Source organism: Rissa tridactyla, chromosome 2 (assembly GCF_028500815.1).
Source record: "Rissa tridactyla isolate bRisTri1 chromosome 2, bRisTri1.patW.cur.20221130, whole genome shotgun sequence".
In the NCBI taxonomy this organism is placed as follows: Eukaryota; Metazoa; Chordata; class Aves; order Charadriiformes; family Laridae; genus Rissa; species Rissa tridactyla.
This window is the reverse complement of record NC_071467.1, coordinates 19,439,044-19,461,097: the sequence shown is the minus strand read 5'-3', so window position 1 is coordinate 19,461,097 and position 22,054 is coordinate 19,439,044.

Sequence of the window (22,054 nt, the reverse complement as noted above, 5' to 3'; positions counted from 1 at the left end):
CTAAATGGTATTGACATGGATGATAGTGTGATATACACAAACGTTTTTACAGTTCCTGCCTTCACTGCATGGGTGTAAGGTACTGCTCTGTATCCCCTGTGACATCAAATCTTTGGTCCAGTTCTGGCATGTGGTGAGTTGAAACAAAAAAAAAAAATATTCACCTGATGGAAGGTGTCTTCCCCCCTTTTCCTAAAGCTCCACAGATCTATTAGTTCACCTCCTGAGAACTGCCATTACAAAGATAGCCCTTGGTCACAAGTCCAGATTTATAGTCCTGTTCCAACATCTACAGCATGGCCATACCACTTAGTAGATATGCTTGTCCTGCCTAATCCAAGTTTTTAATTGAAAATCATACTCTTTCCCTGAAATACACATGCCGCCATTTAAAAAAATCCCTTCCAGTGTTTCCCTGTAAAAGGAGTGATATTTCCCACTTAAGTTACCCCAGATTTTAGGCCAGGAATTTAGGAATGACATTACATCTTCCTGGACTCACACTTAAAAAGAAATTGCAATGCATCTTGGAGACGCCTCAAACATAACTCTTCAATGACCACCAGTATCTTTAAACCATGCAACTCTTTCCAGAACCAGAGGTTAAGGTTACAAGATGCTACGTAACCCATCACCTCTCCTCAACTCTGTAGAGAAACTAAGAGGTCATTATTGAAGCATGCAGGTCAGTAACAGAACAAAATGCTGTGTTCCAGCCACTGACCTATAGCCCCTCTAAATGCAAACAAACTGTAAAAAAAAAAAACAAATCCAACAGAGTTGAAGCAAGACAGTCTGAGTTAGTTTTTTAGCTACCAAAGCTACAAGGGCTTGGAAGTCCTTTGGTGTTTTTTGGCCTTGACCTGTATAAATACTGGACTCAAGAAGTGCTTCACATAACAGCATGACAACATCAGATGATACAAACTAATGATCTGACAATGTTAGTCAGGGTTGTTTTTTTTTTCATTAAAGGTGTACACTCAGACATAACAGTTCTGCTCAGGAAATGATTGAGGGTGCACAGACACCCAAGCCCTCTTGGAACAGCTGTTAGAGCAGGAGAAAAGATCTTGAACTCTCCAACCCTGATTAGTTTACAAGGTTAGAGGAGGAGCATGTGAAACAGCAGGGAGCATGAGAGAGGAACAGAGGACTGGATGAGGTCAAAGAAGCTGCCAGATCTTTGCCCTCACTGTCGGAAACTTTTTCAGCTGCTAGGAGCAAGTAAAATAACTAATCATCTGTCTACTCCTTTCACAAGTCCCAGAGCAGCCTGTGGGGCTGCCATCTGTGCAAAAAAGACAATGGCTTGAGCACCCTCTCATTAACCATCAAAAAGGTGTGAAGTAGAAGTGGCTGAAAGTCTTCCACCGAAACACCTTTCTGTTAAAAGCTGCCGATCTGACGATATTCTGTGTTTCAAAGGAGCATGAATATTTGACAAGAAATTGACATAGAGTAAGAGGAAGGTGCCATCAGTGCTGTTTTCCTGCCTTGGGCTTTGGGCAGTACTGGGAGGCAAATGTTCAGCAGCTCTCTAATTGCACTGTTCTGTGTGATGAACAACTCCCAGTGAAGTATGTTGAACTGTCAATACAATTAGTCATACATAAGTCAGAAAAGCACCTTTCATAAAATCCCAGTATTATCCCAAGTGCCTGACACATGGGGAATACTGCTATTAACAAGAAAAACAATAAATATGGTCTGTCTAAGCAAGCATTATATGCAGAATTGTTTGCTTAGGGCAAAATAAACAAAATTATAGAAGGAAAAGTAGAAATAACATGGTTAAATAGAAAACCTCTATAAAAAGAATAGAATAAAATTAAAAAAATTAGGTTTTGCAAGCTATCACTTAAATGTACTTGCCTTTTCAAGAGACCTGGAGACTGGGATGTCTAGAGACATCCTGTGGAGTGTGTTGGGCTGCTCTGTTTTATGATTCTTTGCTGATGTCAGCAGCTGTGAATGAAGGTAACTGAAGTCCGCTGTGAAGTTTTTCACTGAAGTGGTTGTATCTAAGACTTCAGATAGCTACAGGATGTACTAAATTGGAGTTTATATTCACTATAAGAATCTACAAGTCAATATATACTTCCACTTGTCAAACTTCTTGGAGGTGGCAGCTTTCAACTCTGTATGGGAAGTGCAGGGGTTTTAAGTGGGCATTGTCCAAAAGTAGAGCCAGCTGTAATTGGCCAGTAGATACTGAAGCTGCACTGAATCCTAAAGGCTGGAGAGTCTAATGTGGAAATCTGCAACTGGGGGAAACAGAAAGGTGAATAGTTGTTCATTTGGATAGAGCAGTCCTATATGTATGCAGTTCATCTATATCTCATTATAGACCTCTTGATAAGCATACACCAAGTCACCGAGGTGCTTTCTTCTTATACAGGCTATTAAAAATGTTTATAGAAAAAAATGTGTGTGATCTCCAGGTTGATAACACTTCTAAGTAGTGTAGAACCACAACACGATGGAAAGTAGCAAGCAGTTAATTCTTGAAACTAAAGACTAAACTTTGCATTTTCATACAGAATGTGCCAATAGCCAATGATGTCTGTGGGCTGATTGTGGCCCATCAGTACAGGAATATGGGTAAGTGTTTTAAGGTCTCATCCATACATTAAGAGAAGTCAGAAAAGGAGAAGAGAAAAGAAGCAAAAATACTGCATGTTTGGAAATGAAGTAATATTTTCAGGGGTAAAACTAAGTTTACTGACAGCTGATTTTTTACAAAATCTCATAAATCATATCAGGGCAAAGAAAAAGTAATCATGTCCAAGTAAAATACAAACAAGGTAGCATAAGCTCTTACACAAGACAATAAATAAAGCTGAATTTTGAGGACCCATCAGCTCACTTCAGAGTCAGGATGAAATAGTCAAACCAAGAACTTGTTCAGAGAAATTGCACATATAGTTGAAGAAACATTCAGGTCCTTGATCTGCCATCCTTTGGAATAAAACATCATAAATGCAGAAATGAGTTTGCCGTTATTCCATGTCCAATGAGAAATTTACTAAGGACCATGTCACAAATTTCTTGCTGAACTTAAATACAATTGACTCAGTACACACACAGGTGGTAACAGGAAGTAAAAGAAGCTGTAATCTGCAGTCTGGCAGAATCTTAATATTACATATGGGTATATATACTGTCAGACTTAGTACTGAGCTAAAATCAAATTTTCATCCTGATTCCTGATCCCCTCCAAATAAAGAAGAGTGGTACTGCATGTCTATCAGATGTCATTTGCAAAGACCAAACTCACATAATATATGTTAGAGAAAGGAATTACTGTCCAGTTCTTTATCATTAGTACAATTAGCAACTGGTAAGCAGATCAGCAGTGGAGTCTGCAGTAAGCAGACAAGCAGAGAACCGAACTGGTATGGTTCATGGCTCCCAGCTCTACATAAAAAGCTAATTAGACAATACTTAGAAGTGATTCCGGGAAGTTTGAAGGGGGAGCTCCACACAAGGATGAGAGCATGATGAATGGATATGTAGTCTTCATTGAAAGATTCAGAGTTTTATGCAGATATAAAGGATTTACCTAAAGTGAATTTGCCCTCTCTCTGGATTAACAGAGATGGAAGTGAAATTTAGATTTCTCTGATTCATAGAGAGTTTAGTGGATTATTAGGACAGCACCAATACATTGCCACACTATTCTAGATAAGAAAGAACAATACTGGGAAATTAGAGTTTATGAGAAGCCATTTGAACATGAATTTACAAAACACTGTAAGGCAAATTAAAAGTTTAATAATCTATCTACATTTTTACAGTGAAATCTGTGGAATTTAATGTGTATTGCTGTAACATTTGAAGACCTGAAAGAATAACACCAGTTCAGAAAGAATATTATCAGTCACTAAAGAAAGTGATGGTGGTTACTGAAGCAGCAAATATCAAAATCAGTCCAGACACAATCTGATTCATGATGAAAGGAAAATATGTAGGACGTATACTCATTTCATGGATTCAAGCCAGATGACAGAAAACTGAAGTCTCTGTCGTCAATGTAACCTCCACAGGAAAAGAAGCACTACAGAAGTTTCAGGATGAGATTAAAATTTGTGCACAGCACATGTTTTTTGAAACATCTTTGACTGATCCATTCCGACAACTGCTACATGAGAACATTACTTGGCGATGTTCATGACATGACACTGAAGCACTACTCTGTAAGGCAACAGTGTTTAGACCCTCTGACACCAACATGCCAGTCACCATTTGAGTATATGCATCCAGAGAAGTTTTTAGAGCTCGTCTGTAAGACAGAAATCATCTTATACAACATATGAATTAATTATGCTCAGACTGAGAACTATTTACTGTGTTGTCCGTCAGAAAAGGTGTAGAGAGGACTGTAGTATGGTCACATCACAATCTATGCAAAGCAATAACATCTAAAAAATCTCATGTAAACTGCATCATATTTTGATTTAGCTGCAAAAAATGTTTATAAATGTATGTTATCTCCAATATCAAAATGTGGTTTGTAGATGCTACATAGAACTGCAGTGAAACGTATCTCAAAACCAGGGGATGAAATTTTGTGTCTAATGTGATCTAACTCTGCACCCAATATAATTTTATGAAACATAGAAAGAGAGACAAGGTAATTTCAGCTTCACATAAAGTATTTTATGAGAGTTGCCTTCACAGAACATGACGGGCCATGGAATATAGTGGGCCACAGAAGATGATATGGTATTCTGATAGCATAGAAGGTTTGTTGATGGTAAATGACTTATTCTCAGAATACAGGAAAAAGCAGCATCAATATCAAATCAAAGTGTTTGCTTGCCTCATAGCAAAGGTGTTCAGAAGGCAAGAACTTGAGTGGTATGCAAAGTCATAACTAGGTCTGAGACTATAAAGATCAAATAACCAAAAGGGAATGTAATCGTATTGCAAGATTGATGAAGTATGAGAAAGCTACTGACATTTTGGCAAGTGCTAATGTGGTTATTTTTTTCAAAACTTGTTGCATCTAACAGACAACTCAGCAAAATTGGCCATTCCTGAAGTAAAGGCTGCTTTTGCAATATTGTATTTTCAAATAACCATGAATTAGACATAAAAGAAGGCTCTGCTACCACTTATCAAATTTACCAGTTTGAGCCATTAAAAATGGTGGTGATGTTTCTGCTTCCCTTTGTAAAAAGATTTATGGTGTGTTGATGACAAGCATCACATTACAGCAAGGTATAGTCAGTGTTCAAATGATGGGAAATTTATTATCCATGATATGAAATGAATTGATTTTTAATAGGTAAATCAGCTTTTTTTTTTTGATCTGTGCATTTTCTCTTCTGATAGTTTTGAACTACATCCTTTCAGTCCAGCCTGTAGAGAATGTAAGCTTGCATTTAGTAGGCAAAGACCTGCAGAAACAAAGGCAAAAGAGACCTACTAATTAGAATCAAAACAAATACAAAAGCTAGAGTGACTAAGAGAGCCATAACAGCAATAGAAAAGAAATGGTTCAAGAGAGAAACTGACTAAAGACAATTCTTCCCAATTTTGTGATGCATGAGATTGTCATGGGAATATTGTTATGGTCCCATATTCTGTATTAAAACAAAACAAAAGAAAAGCAAACACCTGGAAGCTGATATGGGACTTACATTCCCAAATAATGCTGAAATAGGAGTACACAGGAACTATTTAGAGATGTAATTATACACAGGTTTATTTTATCCTTGTGTCCATATGATAAAAAAACTCAAACAGGGAATAAACTTTGTTTCACTTTAAAAAAATATCATGCTAAAACTTTGTTTCAATATGTGGTGTCAAGGGAATGAATGATGCAGCACAGAAATAACTGGATCAGGATCTAGATATTGATGTCAATTAAAGCATATATTGAATACATCACCCTACTGAATAGTTTACTTGGAGTATCTAATGAAATAGTTTTGATTGACAAGCTGTTTGTCTCCCAGATTTTGATGCCCAACTGTCCATGGTTTATGCAGTTCACTTCACTGTAGCTCTCTCTCTCGAAGCAGCAAAACCAATAATGAAACCAGTTTTAATTAGGGCAACAACAACTTTTTGTCTCCATATATATAGCATTTTCCCTTTTGCATGTCCTGTTTTTGAATGTAACAGATTGAAAACTGAAAATATCTTTTTCACAGACTTTGTGCTTGACATACAGAAAGGAAAGTAAATCTATATGTTTATTTTTGTAAGGAGGAAGCCTCATACCTGTATGAAAATTATCTCTGTTAATTGTTCATTCGCTGTCAGAACAATCCTTGAATTTGAATCATGAAATCATTGTGTTGTACAATAATTTAGGTTGGAAGGGACCTCTTAATGTCATCTATTACAATCTTATGGTCAAAGCATATTCAGTTGCACAAGAGACCTCAGGTTCCTGTTCAGCCTAGGTTTAAAGCTCCAACAACAGGAAATTTGCAGCTTCTTTATTCTAACTTTCCTTCTGGTGATTTTATTTTTTCCCCCAATATTTCATTGGGACTTCCCTTGTTGCAACTTTTGTTCATTGCCTCTTCTCACATTACTCTGCATCTCCTAGAAAACTCTGGATCCACCTTCTCTAGAACATTTCCTTAAGTAGCTGAAGCCAGCAGTAACATCTACCCTGAGCTTTCTCTTCCTCAGGCTGACAAAAATCCAGCTCCAGCTCCTGACAATATTGGTAGACCTCCACTGGATTCACTCCAGTATGTCCATGTCTTTCATGTACTGGGGAGTATGTGAGAGAAGTTGAGCCTGGGAAGAAGGTGGAGTGGGGGGAAGATGTTTTCAGGTTTGTTCTTATTTATCGCTATCCTACTCTGTTATTAATTGGCAATAAATTAAATTAATTTCACCAAGACTGTTTTTCCAATGAAGGTAATTGCTGAGTGATTTCCCTGTCCTTATCTTGACCCAGGAGCTTTTCCATCTTATTCTCTTTTCCTGTCCAGTTGATGAGGGGGGAGTGAGCGAGCTGCTTTGTAACCTGGGGATGAGCAAGGATCAACCCACCACAATGTGTGTGAAGGTTAACAGGATATTTGGTGAGCCACGGTTTGCTTCTGTGACTAAGAGGCATGATGGCAGTCCAATGTTAGCTTGCACCAGTTGGCTTATGGGAAAAAGAGTCAATTCCTGCAGGATTTCCCATGGCAGTATCACCACAAAATAGCATCATACAGAAGAAACTTTTGTTATTGCAAGTGTTTGTGCTTTTCTGTGCATTTCAATATATAACAGCAACACCAATAAAGTCTGGAGGCAGAGAAATATCATATAAAATCCCTGATTGAGGAATCTTCTTTTCTGTTGCTCATCCATATTGGTAAATACCTTTAATAGAGATCTCTGACACAGAAGTCTTTTTCATCAGTAGAAGGTCTACATTAATATTTATATTTAAGAGAACAAAAGTGAGAAATAGAGGAATGAATTATATGAAAAAAAAATACTGATATAAAAATGGAAAAAAAACCCCACGATAAGTAGGACAACAGGATGTTGCTACTGCTGCAAGTACCCAGGAAAACATGCCTATCTATCTGATACAAATTAACATGGAAATAACAAAATGAATCATCAGGGAGGGAAACAGTTGAACAAGAGGTAAGAAAGCATTTATGCAAAATAACAACAAACAAACTAAACAAAACAAATCACACACAGTCACATAATTTGCTGCCTTTGAGAAATTAATTTAAAAAAAAAGTACGCTTAACTCTAGAAAAGGACAGAATTCTAGAAAAACGAGTTTAAACTTTCATGAAAACTCAGCCTAAATGATCAATGCTGCAAACGGAATAAACATTGTAGTATTAGTATTGCAAATTTCCTCTTTATTGCTTGGTATAATAACAGTTCATTAGTTTAGTGTTCTTTGAGTACTTTCATCTGCATTTAAGCAGAACCAGCTGGTACAAATATATCTGTTTAAAATTTATGTCAGCCCATCTTGCCCTGGAATTATTATTATATCTAAGAATATGACCTATGACGCAGACAATTCTAATCCAAAATATTCCCTTTTACATGGTCATTTGGGTCTACAGATGCCTCAACTCTAATTCATTTGTTTATTTTAAACTTAAAATATTCTTCGGTACCTGTAATTGTGCCTCAGCATATCATTAGAAACATCCCAGCTTTGAAAGGTCTAGTGATTAATTAACACTTCAGCTTCATTGGGATTCATAATTCCTCCTCATGAAGCTGGAGCTGATAGGCATCTCAGAGTACAGTTTAATTCAAAATTCGATTTCTCATAACTGGCAGTGCCATGTGTCTTTAGGAAACGTGGAGTTAACTTCAGTCATATAATATTCTTATATATGTATAATAGAATTATCCTGACTAGCTTCATTGCTTTCTTCCTTCAGGGGTTTGTACTTGTCTATCTACTAATGAACCCTGTTTCAAAATTCCTAACTCTGGCTCTATATTTACCTTTCTCAAATTTTAGCAGTTTTCTCAGAAGTCTGAGCTAATGTTGCGCAGCCTGGGCATATCAGAGCTGGGACTTGAATTCTCACAGCACAGGGAACTAAGCCTCTTATGATTTGTGGGGGACCCTGCAGCTGGGGCTGCAGAAAGAAGGATGCAAAGTGTCAAGTGAAAGACCAAGTCCCCTAGAGCATCAAGATGGAGCTACTCATGGATCATTTTCATACTCCTGCTGCAGGACCCCATGATGGTCACAGTCACCTGGTGGAATTGCCACCCCTTTTCTTGAAGTGAAAGGATCCCAAAAGTGTCTCCAAAACTTAATATTCCTCTTTAAACTAGAACTGTACAAATATTTACATGGAGAAAAGAATCTGCAAGCAGAACCAGAAAAGAGTTCTACTTTCCACATCCCTACATGTTCAACCCTTCCTCCTGGTGAGGAGTGACTGAAACAAGTCCTCAACCCAAAAGAAATTCTATACAATCCCTTCTAGATTCCTGAAAAAGGTTTTTCTTTTTTTTTTTTATTTTTATTTTTTCCCATTCTGTGTCTAAGACTTTAGCATGAATCATCTATTAGTCTTCATAGATGCTGTAGATAGCAAAACTCCTGCACTGAGCATGCTCAGCTATTGCAAAAAACTCCTTTCATAAGCTTACCTCAAACTTTTTTAACAGGCTACCCATTATTTATCCAAAACACCAAAAGTAAACCGCATAGTTCTATTATCTATCATGTTGTATTTCAAAGGAAAGAAATTATTTTTTCTCAGGTGCTTAGAAAAAAGAGAGTTGTAAAAGCTTGCTTTCAAGGCAGTTTTAGATTGTGGATAGAAGTATTGCACTTAGCCTTGAAAATCTCTTGTCTTCTCAAAGACCAGTCACTATCCTCAATGTCTTTTATCAATTGCCTTTAACCGTGTTGCTGTCTTGTAGATCTTACTGAAAAGTGCTACTTCCCCCTGCACTGCAGAGGAGCTTTAGTGAATAAAATTGCGTTCCAAACTGCACTAAGGCTAAGCTGATGCTGTGACTAACTCTTATAATGCTCAGTCTACTCCCAGGCCCAGATTTAAATCCTGCCTGCACTATTACATTTCTTTCAGTTGCAAGCACTGCTGATAAAGGTATTCTTGGGATAACTTCTATTTAAAAAGTTAAAATTACCTATATATTCCTCTCACAGTGATATACAGAATTACTCCTCCAAGGTTCAAATTCTAGTCTCAGATTGACTGTATATGTTTTCAACATAATATCCCAATATTTTTGGTTTTGACTATGGATAGGTAAATCTATGCTTTTCTACCTTTATATTTCAATTTTATTCAGGTTCAGCAGCCCATATCACATTAAAAATGAATATACTTGTTTGTTTTGTTGGTCTTCATACTCTCTCAGAGTTATCTGGGTACTGACCAGCTTTCAGCTGATAAACTGAAGACAGGCCATTAAAACCTGGGTGTGTTGCTTACCACAGGATGCCTATGAGTCTCTCCAGTGTGTGACTGCAGCCAGGGAAAGCTAAATGAGATTTAAGATTTTAACACATAAGATATTTCCAGGAGAGATGAGAATGTTATTGCACAGGACTGAGCTGAAATCTTGTTAGGATATTGCACAAAGTGTACTGGCAGATATAGGGAAGGATAGCTAAAATGAAAGTAAAAATTTAGAACCTCTCCTATAAAAAAAAAAAAAAGGGTCTTTGGTTACTTAGGTGGAAGAAAGAGAAGAGGGAATATCAATACTGTTTGTTTAGACACTGAAACGTCAGGGAAGAGGAGACCTATCAAAGCTAAAGGCTGAAGTCAAAGGAAGAAAAAAGTATAATGTGAGCGTGAATAAATTTATGCTGCTAATTAGTAATTTCTAACCATCAGAACAGTCAAGTATTGGAACAACTTTTTATTCAGAGTAGTCAAGGACAAAAATCCAACCACCTTCCAAGATGAAGATTAAGAAATGTACAAAAAGGCTTATACAATATGTCTGTCTGCAATAATAGGGAGCTCAAGTCACTGACCCAGCAGCCTTCTAGCCTTGAGTTCCCAAGTACAAACATATTTTTTGATTTTAAAGTTAATACAAAAGAAATTACACTTTAGTCTAGGTCCTATAAATCAAATTTTAATATTCAGCTATTTTATTACTGCATAAATTTCCTTTAGAAGAGTCATTATTCTGTAAGATATTTAGAGGCTCTTGCAGCAACCAGTGATAAAATTAACTTCCCTTGATTGATACACTGAAAGTGACCACATAGTACATACTAGTTGGAGCCATTTTCATCTAATTATCGCTACGACATTTTTCAGAATAACACTACTTGACATTTACAGTGAAATGTGCTATTGTTTCCTGATGTTCATTCTCTTTATTGCCATTTTAGTCTGCCGTCACAGTAAGACACACATCGCACGTGAACTTTCACTTGTACAGTAATTTCCTTTAAATTTGATAACTTTTGTGGTAATCTTTGGAATTATGAAGGACAGAATCTTTATTAAATATAGCCCTCTGTCAAGTACTTTTTCATTTTCTCAGTATGTGTACAAAACTTTCATTTATGTAAATTATTACTGCTGCACTGAAGATGCCATACTAAAAGGATAATAAAGAATCATAGAATCGCCTAGGTTGGAAGGGACCTTTCAGATCATCTAGTCCAACCACCAATCTAACACTGACAAAAACCATCATTAAACCATATCACAAGAGTACTACATCTACATGTGTTTTAAATACCTCCAGGGATGGTGACTCAACCACTTCCCTGGGCAGGCTGTTCCAATGCTTGATAACCCTTTCAGTGTAAAAATTTTTCCTAATATCTAATTTAAACCTCTTTTAAGGTTAAATAAGGTTAAATAAGACCTTTTCCTCTTGTCTTATTGCCTGTTACTTGGGAGAAGAGACTGACCCCCACTTCTCTACAACCTCCTTTCAGGTAGTTGTAGAGAGTGATAAGGTCTCCCCTCAGCCTCCTTTTTTCTAGGCTGAGCAACCCCAGCTCTCTCTCATAATACGAGAGAGAGAAGCAGTTTTAGAATTCTGTGTGTGCTACAAATAGAAAAAAAAACAGAACTCATTTAAAATTTTAAAAGCTGTATGACCTCAAAGTTAATCAGTCTTTCTAGACTGTACATAATTTCGTGTGTTCTTCATCACTTTTAAGGACCAAAAATAGTGACTGTCTCTGCATGTTGTAGTCTGGGGCACTGCTAGTCCTTTATGACTAGTGCTTTATGGTGTTTTGTTTTGTTGATGTTGTTGTTGTTTTTATTTACTTAGTGAAAAGCATCATTTTGCACTTTAGGAAAGACTAAATGTTTATAAAAATAAAGGTGAGCCACAGATTTTACTTCTTTTAGCAATCAATTCTATATAATTTGAAAGTATCTTATATATTTTTGTGTTCAACCTAATAAACTTCCTAACCTTTTGAAATAGAGACTTTTAGATGTATCTTGGTATCTTATGTACATTATCATTCCAGTTTTATGGTAAAATTGGTTCAGGAGTTATACATTTACCTATACTAACCCGTTTTTCTTGAAGAGAAATCCAGCACTGAGTTATGCAAGAGTTGCAAGGAAACATATTAGTGTGCAATTATTAGCATTACATCAACAAAGCTCTTGGTTGTCCTATCTCATACTAAGGTACCCAGTACAAAAAGGCTGGATGCAGTATCTGCCAAAGGGGTAATAATTGGCTCCAAGTTTTCCAACAGAAGAATAATATATTACAGGCTGTTTCTTGTTGCTGCTTCTTTTCTTTGGGATGTCATCAGGTATTTTCAGTCATCATCCATCACTGGCAATTGCTGTCTCTTTCTGGATGTTTGATTAACAGGCACAAGCAGTGTTCTAGAAATAGAGCAGACTATGCAAAAACCAGTAGAATGAATTTTGAGCCAATGTATTTCCAAGCACAACTCTGCCAGTTACAGCCTCAACAAAAACTTTCCTCCTTTTTGACAAAAGTTCGTTAAACATCTTTGAAAGTCCCAGAATCCCCTAGATCTTTCCATACTTCTTGAGTATGGAATTATGCTTTGTAAATTATGAATGTCTTCTATGAAAATTAGTTTAGTAATTAAATACAAGGTTTTCTTAGGCCCCATTATTTTCTTGAAATAAAGACAAATCTTTAACATCTTAGAAACAGCTAGTGATTTTCCATGTTCTCTTTAATTGTTTTGTAGTCCAGCCTATTGATCAATTGTTTACTTGCTCTAATTGGCAGATTTTAACTGCGGCTTTGGAGAATTAAGATGGAAATTGTGTGGTTCAGTCTTTCAGAACCCATGATATTATATTTTTATTACTAACCAGGTAGTATAACCAGTACTTTTAAGTATATTTGTAAATGATCTTTTAATATTAAATTAGTCTTGTTACAAGTTGTTAAGCCAGATAATCCACAATACATCAAAGAAGAGTTTGAACAACGAATACTCTTCAGGCATTCCGACACAGAGTTTAGTGGATGTTTGAAAGAATGAAGTCTTTGGATATTGAAACAAGATACCATTTCAACAGACATTCTTGGAAGGATTTTTGATTATTTTTTTTTCCAAGTGATCATGAATACTTTACCTATATTTATTAATGTGAGAGTTAGGAAAGCAATTCACCTCTGTGAAAATCCTCTGCTTTAGATGATGCTTTTATTTCATTAATTAGAAATTCTGATATGCAGGTTAATACTCTGCTAATTTCATTCTTCCTTAGCTAATTACTTGAATTCCATTGCTATATAAAAATGCCACGTTTCTGATTAGGTGACTAGAACATCTCTCTTATGAAGAAAGGCTGAGGGACTTAGGTCTTTTCAGTCTGGAAAAAAGACGACTGAGGGGGGATCTTATCAACACTTATAAATACTTAAAGGGTGGGTGTCAGGAGGATGGGGCCAAGCTCTTTTCAGTGGTGCCCAGTGACAGAAGAGGTGACGGGCACAAACTTGAACTTAGGAAGTTTCATCTCAACATGAGGAGGACCTTCTTTCCTGTGAGGGTGTCAGAGCACTGGAACAGGCTGCCCAGAGAGGTGGTCGAGTCTCCGTCTCTGGAGACATTCAAAACCCACCTGGATGCGTTCCTGTGCCACCTGCTCTAAGGTGACCCTGCTCTGTCAGGGGGGTTGGACTAGATGATCTCCAGCGGTCCCTTCCAACCCCTATCATTCTGTGGTTCTGTGACAATAGCTCACTTTATTGTCATGCCTTCCTCCTTTCTTCTCTCACTGCCATATCACAGTCATTTCCCAGCTCTTCTGTTCACTCCTTACCCTTAGCTTGTCAGCTTCTTTTTGTAATTAAGACTATCCTACTTCAGTATTTGAATTTTACTGCTTAGTAAAATCTAGTACTTTCTTTTTCTATTGCATTTCAACTTCTGCAAAGCTCTCAATGCATTTTTTTTCCATTTTACTTTGCACTCCCCTTTGTATCTATGACATAGGCTTTGTCCTAAGCTGTCCACATAATAGTTGTTTGTCCCTTAAAAAGTCAGTAGTGTCTATTTCTAGCTCTTCAAAATACTTCTCTTTTCTATCCAAATAAATGTTAAGTCCTGTAAATCTTGACTTTGAATACAAAATAGGGAAAAGTGTGGTAGTCTTATGAGTAGGGACTGTTAGGAGTTGCCAAACACGGTATTCCATCAGAGGGGAGGCTGCTGCAGCTCCATGTCTCCAGGTCCAGCCGGTAGTGAGGACAAGCACATGTTTCCCCTAGGCACACGTGCACACAGACACACAATGCAGATAAATGTATGCAGACGGGTGGCCACAGAGATCAACACAGGCAAAATGAAAGCAGCAAGAATGGCCTGATCCTGTTCTCTTCTCTGGCTGATCGTGATTAAAATCAGTAATGAAAAATATATATTTGTATAGATAATATGGTTTCGTCCAGTAGCTGGCCTTAGACTTTTGCCCAGCAGCTGGCCCTGGGATCTGCCAGGTCTCCTAAGATGGATGCGCTTGACCCTGTAACCAAACTAGCAGTAGTTTGGGACAGGATCCAAAGGAGATGAAGGCCTGAGCCATAGCCGGGCTATGAACTCCTCTAGTTTCAATCTGAATACCCACAAAGGAGCAGAGTGACATGGTGAGCATCGATGCACATGAGATTGGAACACCGATGATGAGATTAACACATGAATAGTGGATGGCTTTTCTAAGGAACAAAGTTAGTTGTGGGTACAAGGAATCTCATGCATACCTTTTCTATTGCATGTAATTTGACTATAAGCCAACGACTTTATCCTATAAATATGACAGTCTAAGTGAGCCTTCTTTGAGCTCTCCCTGCTACGTGATATGGCTACATGGCAGAGATCTCCCCTTGAGCTGTGACATCTCTCAGGGTTGCTCCTCTAGGCAGAGAGACCTTTTACCAGCAGCAGATATTTGGTAAGCAACCAACGTCACGCATAACCTTATAGTATGGTAACTTTGATTTGTGACTTGGTGACTTTGATTTGTGTCTTGGTAATTTCGAACCATTGTTCAAATGATTTGGTAATAGAGTGAACCTTGCCATCAAACTTTGTTAAGGTGCACTTGTACAACATCATATTAAAACCACTTTTGCTAATACCTTTTGACAGTGGTTCTTTAAGCGATCTAAATCGCCCATTCACAACAAATTGGTATACCCAGCAGGTTCCTAAATCAGGATTCACATCATCTCCCCAGTTGTCTCATGCATAGACATATAAGCGGGTCTTTCCAGTAGCTGGTGTAGACCTATGGACCCACCAAGAGCTGACTGTCAGAATCCTGGCTTTTCTAGTAATCTGCTTGCACCGTAGTCCCTCCAGAAGCCAACTTTCACATCCTCTGGGCTCTTCAGAGACCTACGGCCTCTGATGTCCGGCTCCCAAACCTCTTATTTGACTCCCTTACTTGTCTGGTGTGATGCTCACAAGTGAAGTACCTGCACGACACACTCCGTACACAGTCTGGTCTCTCCAACTGCTGCACCATGGACACGCAGGCTCTGACCCATGGTCTGACTCCTGTGGCTGCACTCAGACCCTAAACATACACCTGTGGAAAACAGAGAGCCTGCAACCAGATAGAAATGGAGTTTAATAAGAAGGCAAGACAGATTGCAGCACAGCCAGACAAGTGGGCTGACCTGTTTCTGTGCAACCGGCCTGTTTTATCCCCCTTTCCCTCTATTTTACCATGTTTGTTCCTCCTCAAAGCACCTTAATCCTTCCCTTTCCCCACCTTTGTTTCCTCCTTTAAGCATCCCATAACAAGTCTCGCATAATCCCAGAACGCTCTTCCCAACATCCCATAATACGCCCCATCCCCCAGGGCTCTTTCCACATTTATCACGTAAAAGTAAATTTTCACTAGCAACTTATTATCCATCATCCACATAGCAGATTTAAACTCAGGGAAGGAAGGCTAAAACAGCTAGCAGTAAGGCTTTCACAGCAAGTGCTGAATTCAGTCCTGTTTTAAGATCTTGGTCTTTGTTGTTGCATTGTATTTCATTTCATTGGGTTATTCAGACATCATACATGCTACAGAAATACATTTGGCATGTTGAAAGTGATTGTTAGGTTATAATTTCTGGACATAGCTTTCTTTTTATTCTTCATACACTACTTACTATTTTTGCAATCTGATTAAAAACTGCAATATACCACAACCAGATCCACAATTAGAATCTGTTCTTAAGTAGCTCCTATTTTGAAACAATAGATGAATATATACATGTGATCCTTTTTGTGTTACACACATGTGGTTTTAATCCTTCATGAATGTGAGAGGCGATTCAACAAACATGTAAACATGCTTGCAATTACCTTTCTTAAGACTTTATACATTTGGTGCTATTTCATTCTTGCAACAGCAATGGTCTTTTACAAATGTATATTCTTACATGCAGTTAAGTGTTTCTCTTTGCAATAAAATGTTATATTAAAAATTTTTGAAATTTTATATTGTTGAATTACTACTTCTATTTTTCTACTTTGTACTGTATTTAGCACGGAAAATGCAATATCCAATGTAAGCTTATACCAAAAAATATATATTTTAAAATCATCTGAGCAAATAGTCACCCTACTGTAGTGCAAATAGACAGTTAAACTTGCTTAAATTATGTTCACTTCAAGCATGTAGACTTCCTGCAAATATTATAGCAAAGACCTTAATTTACTCTTTCTATGTTCTGTGATGGATAATTAAATTAATGTGGTGATATATGTGTAAACTAAATTTGAGCTAACACATTGAAATAGAAAAACGGTATCTGTTATCAGTGTTCATAAAATCAGGTCAGAATAACTTTGGTTCTGAAAGTTCACTAGCAAAAAAGTACCTACATAACATGAGCGGAACCCAGCTCTCACTGAGGGGTTTGGCTCTCTCACTTAACTAAATTCCATATGTGGTTTACTTCTTGAACTGACAGATTCCAACATAGAAATTCCAAAAATTATTTAAAAATATGAATAGAACTGAAACCACAGTCTGATTCATTAAAAGGTGCTAAATACCATTGTTAAAATACTTAATAGTAGTGTAAGCCTCTTAATATTTCACTACTAAGAAAACTTTTCAAAAGAAGAATAATGACTAAGATAGCTAAAATTAAAGGGAAGAAACAAAAAAGAACCCAAAAAATGCATCTTTTATTCTGAAGAAATTATAAGATTATGCTCCCAGAAAATTATTTCGGGGAGATTCCAGCAAATAGTGACTGTGTGCATTGGGGGTTTGTTTTGTTTGTTTTCCCCAGTGTGAAACTGCACTTGTGGGACCATCTGTAATCGCGCCGTCTAATGGCTTTACAGTTAACTTTCAATAAGTGTTTTCTGATGTCAGTGAAGTTTTCTGCAATAATAGACCTAGAGCTTCTCGTGAAGAAAAGGTGTCGATCTCGTAAGATACCTTTCAAAAGAAGGATAAAGAGCAATTTGAACACAGATCGCTGTGGAAATTGACATTTTCCATTCATTATCCTTGAAAAAGTTTCAGGAGTGTAAAAAGGTAGCTTTTCACAGTAGACAATTCAATGACTGTTAGATTTCTATTTCATCATAATATTTACAGTGCTTGGCTTCCCTTCTATCTGAAATATTTCACCTTTCTATTATACAAAAGTTTTGATATTGTTTCAGTGGTGCTTATGAAATTGATATTAGTCATAGTTTTGAAAAACTAAGTCAACAATCACCTAACTACTCATGATGGCTAAATTAAATCCTGTCATAGATTTAATTCATGCTTTTTTGCTTCCATGCCTACAAAAGGTTAATTCAATTAACACTGATCAACCTAGCTGCAGGGTGCTGCTGACAGGCTGATAGCATATGAGTTGGGAGGGTTTCAGTATCCTCCTGGTGATGAGCTCATTGACAAGACCAGGATGCAGCTTGCCAATTGCTTTTGCGCAATTTCTGAACACATGTTATGAAGGGGTCAGGAAGATGACGATGTCATCGGACCTGGGGCAGCCGCAGGCATGGTGATACCTGGATGTTTGGTCTGTCATCTCTGTACTTGTCTCGAGCACCTCCCTTGCCCCATCCTCCTGAATGAAGGGTGGTTTTGACTCGTGAGGTATGATCAAGACAACTGGTTTTGTTTCTTGTCCTGTTCAGGCTGCAGTGATCAAGAGCATCAGTTATCCCAACATCCAGCAAATGATTACATCGTTTGCCTGCCTCATCATCCCCTTTCTGGTTCCTTATCCTTTTTGTTTGCCACACTTGTACCTGTCCCTCTCTTTCCCATGAGCATACAACCTGCTCCCATTTACTCTTCCCCCTTTGATCCCAGCTTTACTACGTCTGTACCCAAATGTGATTTTTCTGACACTGCTCCCTGTGTGACCAAAGCTGCTGGCTTTGGGTGATTATACTCCCTGAGGGGCCCCAGTGCTCCCTCCAGGGGTCTGTAAGCCTCAGCCCTTTCCCATGAAACTGCCCTGGCATACCCGTCAGATACCGATGTCCTTTGCAGCGCTGTCTGCGACTGTTACCTGGCATTTTCAATTGTTTTCTATGTCCTAAGTGTCAGTTTAACATCAGTCATTGCCTGGTCAGTGGTCTGTCACATGTGCCTGCAGCCAAACAGTGCGCTCCTGTGATCTTCTACATTAAGTATATAGAGTATTACTGTACCATTACTTTATATGTAAATGTGATGATTCCCAATGCAGTTTATGTGACGGAAGTAAAAAAGTGTCATGCTTTCCATTCCTCTAGTAGATTTCTTCTATTGTTAATCACAAACTACTGTTTACTACTTTTTCTCTGCGTTCTAAAAATCCCAAAAACAAGAGTTGCTGTCTGCCATACTATGTTGAAACACCACTTCTCTCGAGAGCATGGTCACGTGCTAGAGGGCTCTATATCTTTCACACTGGGACCCCAGAAGCCTCTCCTGAGATGTGCATTTCAAAGCAGGAACCTTTTATTTTAAAACAGGCAATAAATGCGTTAGTTTTTATGTAATGGCCTACTGGTACGAACCCTCTGCAGGCAGAAGAGTTTAATTCAGCATAAGGGAGTTAAAATCCACGTATTTTGCCAAACAAGATGCAAGCCCCAATCTCAAAGGCTTTAAACTATGCTGGCCTGGCAGTATGCTTTTCTGTCTGAGTTTTGCAGAAAAGAAGTCAAGCTTTACAGGGCAAGAATAGGTTGGTAGAATCCATTGACTCTTTATTCTAGTGTTTCAGACATTCATTGTTCACAGTTTATAGGATTAATTCTCCAGTTAAACTGAACAGAATCTGGATGGCATGCAGAAATAGCTCAGGGAAGTGAGTAGTCTTTCTTATCTCCCTCTCCTTCATTACACCTAGGCTTCATGAGAGCATTATCCTTGCAGAGTGCTTTTCTCTTAATGTTTCCTTACTCCCAGTTGTTTGGAAAATGCATGTTTTGGAAATATAGGTGTAGGAACGTTTGGAAATCACTGTGGTATTTCATGTGAAAGTCTTATAATCACTAGGCTGCCGCTTCAGAAAGATGAATGGCAGCTGCTCTCTCTCCCATCATTTCAGAATAGACAGCAGTCATAATTATATTTTATAAGAGATTTAATTTTCTACACTTGTATGTGAGTGTATGTGTGTTTTGAGCATGTTCTGAGAAATGTCTGGGTTCCTCTGGATCCAGTGAAGTTTAGAAAGGAGATAATAACCAGGCTGCTCAGCCTGGAGTACTTCTGAGTCAGTACATAGTTAAAACTCTAGGGAGCAATAATTTCAAGCAGGGAGGCATCCAGCTACTTAGATACATCCTGTATTATACAAAGCAGCTAAGCAGGAGCTTTTGATACTGAAGTAATTAGTTGAAGGACCTCAATTCTACCTAATCTCTGCTTGGAAACTTAATGCATTTATTTGAGCTTGCCCAATGTGTCTATTAAAATGTCTGATCTGCTATTAACATTTCTGAGATTTTGTCAAGACTGCTACAGCACCAACAGGAGCAAAGATTATGAAATAAGATATGAAAATATATTAATGCTGCAGTTAATGACTAAGAAATAGTACATGAGACACTGGAAAGGAAAAATAGCTTGCAATTAGGACAGTTAAAGTGTTTTATCTGATATTCAATGAATGATTGTTCCAAGTGCATTAAAAACATAGAGCAAGCTGCCAAGTTTATGTCATAGCTGGGAGAGCATATTGTGGGAGTGCAAAGTTTTTCTTTGATGATTAATTAGTAATGTAAAAAAAAGAGTGGAGCAACCTTAGATTACATTAATCAGGAACACATGGAACTGTGTGCCAAGAACAAGTATTAATCAACAAAATGTTCTGGAATAGTGCTAGCATTAGAAAATGAGTGCCGTGCAGTATTATATACCAAGGCTTACAATGATCAGTGAACATCTAATGGGATGACTTTTACCAGATGAAGACCTGAGAGGAGCAGCCAATCTGAGAGCATTCACTGGAATACCTTAGTGAAGATCACCATCATGCAGATCCTGCAGTGCACAAGAAATCCTAATTTCCATTGTCAGTCTTGAGGTAGTTTATTGATCACAGTTCACCAAGTAATAGGAGAGAGAGTGAGCAGAGGACGATGCTTAAAGGACGATGCATTTCTTCATCCTTTTGCCTAAAGGACATCTTCAAGTGAAGCCCATTTTATTACCTCAGTGGAATAACTAGTTCATGATAGAAACTTTTTTGTACAGTTGTGGAATATAACTATGCTAGGCAATATCAAGCCTGTAAAGGTATTAAGCTTAAAAGTTTTCAGTGCCCTTACTCTCCTAACTCAAATTGCTCTGTTGTGTTTGGGGACTGCTTGAATGATGGCAACCCATAATCACTATAACCTACAATGTAACAAGCTACAGGTCTTTAAAATTTCTTTTTCTAATACACTGTTTGTACTCTGGTTTGTTAAGTAACCCTCAGTTATTTTGCATATCTCAAGAGAATTTTTTCTCTTGGGTAGCTAGAGTTAAGTAAGGTCTCGAGGGTAACATTTAAACCCAAAGTATTCTGGTCTGAGCAAAATTCCTAACCACATTATGTTGTTGTGAGTTGTATGTTTCTTGTCACAAGATGTCCTGACTAGTGCCTTTTCTCTGGGCAACAGAGCTGTTCTGGAATATATAAAATAAGGCCTGTGTGATACAAGACAAATATCTTAGATTAACAACACCACCCCTCCCCCATACCATTTTCACAATATTTTTAAAAATAAGTGACCTATTTTGCCAGATTTGTTCTCCTTTTTTTTTTAAGTATTGTTTTCCATTTATTATTTACATATTTTAATTTTCTAATTCTAGTCTTCTAAAGAAAATTTCTGAACTTCAGAAGGAATCAAAATTTTATTGTTGCAGTTATTAGAAAGACAGAATGCATTAAATAAGAAAACTATTAATCAAACTCCAACTTGTTATCCATAAATTTTCATTAATTTAGGAATTAAAAATAAGAGTTACAACTGAGGTGCTTCATTTTATCACTCCTGTCTAAGGGATGGTTTATGGACAAATTATACCTCAGTGAAGCCATGACTGCAGTCCTTAGAGGGAGATGATCAGTAGCAAGGGGGTGCTTGTTCCTGGCCTAAGAAGAGCCTAAAATTTTAGATATCTTGTGTAGTGACCTGCTGAGTTTCCTGACTGCTTTTCATGTTATGTAAAATCTAAGTACCTCACTATCACTGCATGAAAAGAAATGTTTCAGTTCAGGGATATCAAAAAGTTTTCATTGAAATTGCTGTAAATTGTATTTAATGTCTGACCAAAAAAATGTTACAGCCGCAGCTCTCACTACAATACCTTGTATTTGCACAGTAAAAGACCATAAACTCTTAAGATACTGCTTTATATTCAGAGATTAACAAAGATGAAGAATTATATATAAATTCTTATTTTTTTATTGAAATACATCTAAAAAAATGAAGAGCTGGAGGAGCATCTCTAAATTTGCAAAAGAGAGTGGATGGAAACTCATTAATTCAATAGCTATGAGTTTGGGTCACTGTTGCCAGATGAAAAATCTTTTTTGAGACTCTTTTTTTGCTGGAAGGGTGAGAACCTGGAGTACCTGTCCCTTGAGGGAACTCTTGCAC